We start from the raw sequence: 8002 nt of genomic DNA on the forward strand, positions 1-8002 counted from the left end.
GCCTTGAACTCACAGAGATCTGCCTGCCTCTGACTCTACAGTGCTAGAATTCGATTATTAGATTATTTCTTATTGTTCCCAATAAGAAATCAGGTAGCATGGTCTCTTCTGCTGTGTGTAGCATGTACTTTACATTTTATAAACTGTTTACTTTGAAGGTTTTCTCTTTATCATTACAGATATTTGATTGTGATGTTTCCTTTGTGTTTTCTTCATACTTGTGTTTGGAGTTTTCTGAGTTCCCAGACCTGTAGGCTTTGTTTTTCAAAAACTTTGGGTCATTATTTTTTTCAGAACTTTTTTGTATGTGTGTCTGTATATATGTAGAGGTCAGAGGTGTTTCTCCTCAGACACTGTCTACTGTTTTGTTTGTGAGACAGTCTCAACTCCTCCTCTAAGCCTGGCTGGCTTGGAACTCACTATGTAGACCAGGCTGACTTTGAACCCACAGAGATCCATCTGCCTCTGAATGCTGGGATTAAAGATGTGGGCTACCATGCTAAGCAATGTTTTCTTTTCTTTCTTCTTTTTTATTTCTTTTTAAAATTCCCCTTCCCATTTCTGTTTTTGAGATAGGTTCTCTCATTGGCTTAAGACTCATCAAATAAGCTAGACTGGTTGGCCATGGAGCCCCCGTCTCTGCTTTTCCAAAGCTTGGGTTACAAGTGTACAGAGTCAAGTCCAGCTTTTCATGTATGTACCAGTGGTCCAGCTTGGGTCATCATACTTTATAGCAAGCACTTTATAGACCAAGCTGTCTCCCCAGCCCTCTTCCAGTATTTAAGTCGTAGGGCTCCTTCTCCTTCATTGTTTCTTTGTGGGTTCTTCACCATAGTGTCTTCTGTCACTTTTCTCCTGTAAGTCTACCTATCAATAATACATCACCACACCCCTCTTCTTATGTCACGGGTTGCCTACCTTCTGCTTTCAGGATATGGCCCCACAAAGAGCCCTTTTCTGACTGCACCTCTCCAACCAAGCTTAGGAGGCTGAGGGATTGTTTGTGGTGGTGATTGGGACAACTAGTCAGCAGTCCCCACAGAGATGTGATGTGACACAGATTACTGAGTACTTGAGTTGGTTGGGGCCATTCTCTGGATAGAGCCATACCGGCCAGCCATACATAGTCTCCAATATGAACGTTGAGAAAAGACACCTCATGCTCAGAGGTGTGTGATTGCAAGAAGGAGAGTCTAGAATTCCTGGCTATTGCTGACATCTCTGCACAGAGAAGTGTTCCTAGGCTGGAGAAAAAGACCAAGGAAGCACAAACACAATGGTAGGACAGGTCAGGAAGAACGCTGGGGATGGACTCACGTGGGTGGGTGCGCTTTGGCAACAGATTGAGGGCTTGATCGACTATCATGTGAGCTTTGTCAAGTGGGACCTGGAATTACTCTCACAACAACCCCATCACCATCACCACCTACCCTATCTTGGCTACATAATGATCAGTAGGGAAACAGTTGCCATTCCTACTTTAGGAGAGGCAGTTTCTGAGGCTGCACAATGTCTAGATGGGTGGAGCTCTCCCTCACTATGATCACACATTCTATATTGGAACCCTGACGCGAATGAAATTAGGAGCAGGTGGCACGAGGAAGGCCCTGCAGGGGTTTGGACGGGTGTCAGCTGTGGTCAGTCCTTAGAGTGATGGAGGAGCCTGGCTCCCTGCCTGGGACAGCACCAATATGTGTGGGAGTGTGTGGGCATGTGATGTGCAAGGTGAGAAATAGCCACAAGTGTCTCTGAGTCCAAGGTCGGGACTGCCAATCTTTCCACTTGTACGACTGTCACAAGAATGTGGCAGCTGGGGTTAAGCAGGGGTACTAATCCGGCTTTGATGCTGACCCTCTGACAGCCCAGGGCATAGGGTCGGATCAGGACCACCCTCTTTGGCCCTGGATTAAACACTGTGAGTTAAAACTCTTCGATGGCTAAAGATGCTCTGGGACTCAGCCTGCCTGCAGACCTCCCTGGTAGGGCTTCTGGGAGGGGTAAGGAGCCAGTGGTGTGCAGTCCTCACAGTAGAGGTCTTTGGGCACTCACCAGCACCAGGGCTATGCTATGCACCCATATATGTCTCTGTCTTAGGCTCTGATGCAGCAGCATTTGTCCTCATGAGCCAGAAGGTACATGACCTAGATGCTGGAATGCTGGTGACAGTACAGATCAGGAGAGGCACAGGAAGGGGCCACTGCAGGGAGGGAGTTACAGCTGCAATATTCCTGAGATGATACTTGGGTAAAATCAGAAGCTAGTGAGGGAGTGAACCAGAGAGTATAAGAAATGAGTGTTCCCCAGATATAACGCAAAATATAACAAACCAACAATCCACAATCCCAGAGAAGCTAGATTCTTCTACCAGAAACAGATGGAAGCAGATATGGAGATCTATAACTAACCATTGGGCAAACCTCCTGGAGTACAATGAAGTGAGGGAAGAGTGAGAACATGAATAAAACCGTGATGGGGAAACCCAGAGAATCAGCTGACCAGAGTTAGTAAGAGATCACTGACTCTGCACTACCAACTAGAGAACCAGCATAGGACTGAACTAGGACCCCTGAATACAGGTGACAATGGTATGGCTTGGACAGTATATGAAGCCACTGGTAGTGGGACCAAGATCTAACTACAATGCATAAACTGACTTTGTAGAGCCCATACTCTATGGAGATACCTTGCTCAGCCTAGACATGGGGGAGGGGGCACGACACATCCTGGTCCTGCCTCAACAAGGTGATGGGACAGATTTGGTTGACATTCTAGGGGAGGCTTTACCCTCTTTGAGTAACAGATATGAGGTGGGATAGGGAAAGGGGAACTGGGATTGGAATTAAAGAAAGAAAGAAAAGAAATGAGTGTTCTGGCAAAGGAGACACGGGGGTTCCGAGGCCTAGTGGAACCTGGGTGGGGGACACGGGGGTTCCGAGGCCTAGTGGAACCTGGGTGGGGGTGGGGTATCCAGGCAGCTGTGCTGGATCGCTACAATGAGGAAGCCAGAGATGCCCAGGGCCATCAGGTCCCCTGATTGCTCCAAGCAGGATGACATTATGAGGCATTTGGCAGAAGGTGATGTAGGCTTAAAAAGGTAGCGATATCCTGGCCACACTGGAGGCAGGGAGCCAGGAGAGGTTCAACTCTGGCACTGTCACCTAGGGCAAAGGCAGTCAGGTAGCCCAGTCAGTCAGGGAGGTGAGGAGAGGCAGCAACAGATCTAGAAAGGTGGAGCCCCAAGAATTGCTGACAGAGTCAATGTGGGCAAGGCGGGAGAGAAAGGAGGAGGGAGGAGAGGAAAGGGAGGAACAGCTATAAAGATTCCGGGTCAGCATCTGGCAGAGTGGGGTGGCCAGCTACTCTCTGAGATTGAGAGGGCTGGGCAAGGATGAGTCTGGGCCAGGAACTGTGTGACACCTTTACATGGGAAACAGCACACCAGGAGGGAGGTAGATGTAGGATTCTGAGCCCCAAGGCAGCCAGTAGTCAGTCAGCAACATTAGAGTTTAAGGCCTCAACACCGGATAGGTTTCTGAAGAGCCCATGCAGACAAGGAAAGTCCTGCTAGCCCTGGAGAACTGCAGATCTGTTAAGAGTGGGGGAAGGCCAGCTGGCGGAGGAACCCAGCAGGAGCAGCCACTGGGAGCCAGCAGCCGTAAAAGTGGGAGTAGGCTGGAGGACTCCTGCAACTGGAACAACCAGGAGATTCCGGCTGATACTACTTGAGGGGCTGTCTTTCAAGAGAGCCAGGGACCAAGACAGTGGCTGCAGGAGGTATGGCCCAGAAAGGAGCTTTTGGGAAGGAAGGAATCACAGGGACTGGGTGGTGGCTATTGGCCAGGGGTCTCCATACTGCCAGAAACTGAGATGGCCTGAGAGGGATCCTGGGTGTTTGGGGGAGGATAGCTTCTGGGAGCAGGGGTTTCCACGAGCAGGAAGGCCCTGAGTGACAGCTAATAAGTAGTGAAGGGAACGGGCCGCATGGCCATGGCAGGGAGAAGAGGCCCTGGGATGCTTGAAGACACAGTCAGACCTGTATCACCACGCTGCGCCAAGGAATGGACACGAGTTTGCACTAAAGTAGGGCTGGAATTTTTGCCAAATGAGAATTCCACATGGAGATGGGGTGTGGGTGCGAAGGGTGTGCGGGGGCTGATGGAAAGTCAAGCGTGATAGCAGGGACACCTGGCTTCGGGGGCAGAGGGGAAGCTGCAGAAGGCAGGTGGTTACCAGCAATGGCATGTTCACACTGCATCTCTGGCAGAGGTGGCAAGGGTCCCTGCCCTTATTGTATGGCAACAGTGGCCGCACCTCTTAGCCCTGGGTTGCTGAGGTTAAAAGTGCATGCAGAGCTGGAGCAAGCAGGGGAGCTTTGTCTCCTATACTCAGCTGTGGTGGCGGTGGTGCCAGGAGCTGAGGTAGCCAGGGGCTACGTATCTCCTAGGGAGAGAAAACCTCCAAGGTGGCAGCGCCAGAAAGCAGCAGGCTGTGTGGGAAGCAGGCGGTGGGCAGCTGCCTCCTCTTCCCTCCTGACCATCCCCCAGAGGGCAGTGCTGAATCACCTCTGGTCACACTGCTGCTCCAGCTGGGAGCCCACAGGCATCCAACCTGCCTGATCTGGAGCTTGCTCAGAAGGCCTCTAGTTTCTGTCTTCTTAGTTCAGGGTGGGTGCAGGCCAGGCAGCACTGGAGCAGCATTGCCCCTGGAGGGGAAGTACTTACCCAAGCCACCAGGCAGGAGTGAATCCATTCCACCCTCTGCTGCAGGGTTCAGCACACAGCCTGGCTCCTCCACTCCGCTAGCACCTGCCTCCTTTAGACCCCACTGCAGCCCGGGTTCCCACACTTGTTTCTCCGGGAAAGCTGGGACTGGGACCTTGTTTGTCAAGTCAGGCCTGGCTCCCACTGGGCCAGCAATGCCCACCTCTGGCCAGGCTGGGATTCAGGCCCAGGAACACCTTGCCAATGACAAGGAGGCAGAGGCGTAGTGCGAGGGTCCTCCTGTGGGCAAGCACAGCTGTTGCTGCTCTCTCCCTGCCTTCTGTCTTCCCTACAGATTCTGTATGCCTGTCTACCTCAGTCAGAGCAAAGGGGGCAGTTCCTGATCCATGCGGCCATAAGCTCCCAGGAGCTCTGACCTTGAAAGACAAATGAAGGACTCAGTGCACCCTGTCTTAGGCAGTGGGTTGGGGCAGACTCCTCTAGGACCCACCCTTGTCCCTACCTCATTCCAATGCTGAGCTGGTCTGGCCTGTGGAGAGCAGGAGGTGGGTGTGCCTGAAGCACAAGCCAGGGAGAAAAGAGGATAAGACAGAGGCCTCTGGAGAGGGGCACAGGGGTGCCAGGGGGGATGGGGGTGGGGGTAGGAGTAGGGAACAGAAAGTTCAGAAGAGCAGAGACAGGGAAGCAACTGGCAAAACAGAGAGGGCAGGCAGAGAAAGGCCGGCGCTGGAGGTCCAACCTGGCCACTGAACAGGTTTATCATTTGCAGGTTATTAATGGCTGAGAAGAGACCACAGCTGGAAATCCTCCCAGTGCCAGCTAAATGCCTCACAGAAAAGCCCATCTATGTAGGGCTCTGGGAACAAAAGCTCCACGTAAACAACTGAGGTGTGGAGACTCTGGGTAACTCAAGGACCTCACATTCAGACACCAGAGTTGTGAAACCTGAATACCTGACTAGGTTATTTAACCGTCTTCTGCGCTTGATGGCAGTGGAATGTGGACTTACCAAGCATGAGTCACCAGGAGCAGTACCTAGGAAAATACCCAAGTCACCCCAATTACACCATTATCAATGGCTGCATCGCCCTGCAACCCAGCGCAATGAAACTGGAGAGAATGCCAGCTGGGCCGGGCCTGGAGGAATCTAGCTCTTGGCGAAGATTGCCTGCCTGGCAGCGGCCTCTGCAGTCATGCCAAGCCACAAGCCCTGTGTGGTCGATGTGCAGAGGTGTCAGGCCCATTCTACAGCTATGGAAACTAAGGCTCACCAGAGCTCAGGCCACTCCAGCAGCTCCAACCATAGATGAGGACCCAGAGGGAGAAAGGCTGTTTCAAGCAGCGGCTGCAAGCACTGGGTGGGAGAAGTACCACCGGGAACTGCCATCTTGGCTAATGGAATGACCATCCAAGGAACATCCAGTTTGTGTTAGCACATGTCATGAGCTATGCAGGCAGCACTTCAGTAATAGGTGCATTTGCCTCTGCTTCGTAGATGACAACATGAAAAGAATCCATCACTGGCCATGGGCATGCAGTTGATAAGTAGGCAAGTCCAGCCCCCACGTGATCAGGGTCTGTTGCTTCCCTTGATGAAGTCTGCCTGTGTTCATGACTGAAAATGAACAAGTGGACCGCCATGATGCTCCCTGTGTGCACACAACCATGCCCACCTGCACAGACCACATGGGCCTCTGACATTCTGTGGCAGTGAGCCTGGCCTGGTGGATAAAGGAACCAGCTACAGCTGGCCCACCCACGAGCCAGTAGCGTTCCTTGCTCTTAATCAGTAAGATTTGTTTCTGGAATAAAAACCACATCAGCATTTTCATTTTCAAGTTCAGACAAGGTTTTTTTTTTTCTTTCCCTTCCTCATTTTCCCTTCATATGGGCGAGGCTAATCCTCCCTCTTGACTGACAAGTCTTTAGACTCAGCCATACACTCAAGGCAGTAAAGAATCAATGACAACAGCCCAGGGAGACTTCTTCCTTGAGTTTTTCAGATTTCAATAATACCACAACCCATAATTACCAATACGAAAATTTTAAAGCGATCCCCAGACTCCAGAGAAGCTCACTGTCGTCCTGAGTTCTGGCAAACCCAGATGGATGGCCCTTTCTCAAGTGTGGATCTGCACTGGGAGGGACCAAGAGCCCGGCCAACATTGGAATGCAGGGCAGAGTTGAGTGGGGAAGGGAGAGGGCACTTAGGAACCACAGCATCCATGGGTCTAGGTGTGCACTGCAGCTCAGGAGACACCACCATAACAGTCAGGAAGACAAGATGGGGTGTTGGGGGTGGGGTTAGGAGGTTCACCATAGCAACTGAGTAGATATTAGCATCTCCTCCCCTCTGCTGTCTCAGAATACATTCAAATAAAAAAAAATCTGCTTCTATAACTGAACTTGACTTCTATCTTTTAAGACATGAGGAAGGGAAGACAAATGCAGTGTAATAACACTATTTGGACATTCATTCAGGAAGGTTCCCAAGTGAAGCTCCAAAGTGGAGTCAGAATCAGCCAGGCAAGGCTCTACTCAAAGCTAATGGCATGTCTAATTTCTTTTTTTTTTTAAGATTTATTTATTTATTACATATACACCAGATTGAATTGTAGATGGTTGTGAGGCACTATGTGGTTGCTGGGAATTGAACTCAAGACCTCTGGAAGAGCAGTCAGTGCTCTTAACCTCTGAGCCATCTCTCCAGCCCCCGGCATGTCTAATTTCTAGAGTTGAAAAAGTTGGGCAAAATCTCGATGGCTCTATTGGTCATTCTCAACAGGGTGATTCTTCATGGTGGGGCCTGTTCCTGGCATTGCTGGGTGCTTGACACCTGGGCCCTGACTAATAAATGCCAGTGACATTCTTTGATTTCAAGTGACAACTCATATTCCCACACATCCTCAAGTGCCCCCTAGTGGAATACAGAGTACTGCCACCTGGGAACTACTGGGCTCATCAGTGTGGCACAGGGTGGGGGAAGGGGATGGCTAGCAATAACATAGGACATTGCAGGCACCAGTGGGATCATAAATGGCCTTAATATTCCACTGTGGAGTAAGCCATTGGATTTGGGTAATGGAATGACAATGACATATTTGCACCCCAGATACTTTAGAGGGAAAGTAGACTGAAGGTAGAGAACCGGAATTTTCTTTGTGGCAAGATTAATCTCAAATGCAATTTCTTTAATATATACAGAGTAATTTGGGCCTTATATTCATCTGTCCATCTTAATAATTAGGTATTTCACAGAAATCATTCATTCTATCTAAATT

At 50.3% G+C, this 8002-nt stretch overlaps 1 long non-coding RNA gene across 1 annotated transcript; it reads left to right on the plus strand.

Moving 5' to 3' along the window:
- Positions 1 to 1571: 1571 nt before the first annotated feature.
- Positions 1572 to 6564, plus strand: LOC121142663. The gene is made up of 2 exons (XR_005879690.1): positions 1572 to 1725; positions 5491 to 6564. It is a non-coding gene; the product is annotated as an uncharacterized LOC121142663 (long non-coding RNA).
- Positions 6565 to 8002: the final 1438 nt, after the last annotated feature.

Source organism: Mesocricetus auratus, unplaced genomic scaffold, assembly GCF_017639785.1.
Source record: "Mesocricetus auratus isolate SY011 unplaced genomic scaffold, BCM_Maur_2.0 Super-Scaffold_100010, whole genome shotgun sequence".
NCBI classification, from domain to species: domain Eukaryota; kingdom Metazoa; phylum Chordata; class Mammalia; order Rodentia; family Cricetidae; genus Mesocricetus; species Mesocricetus auratus.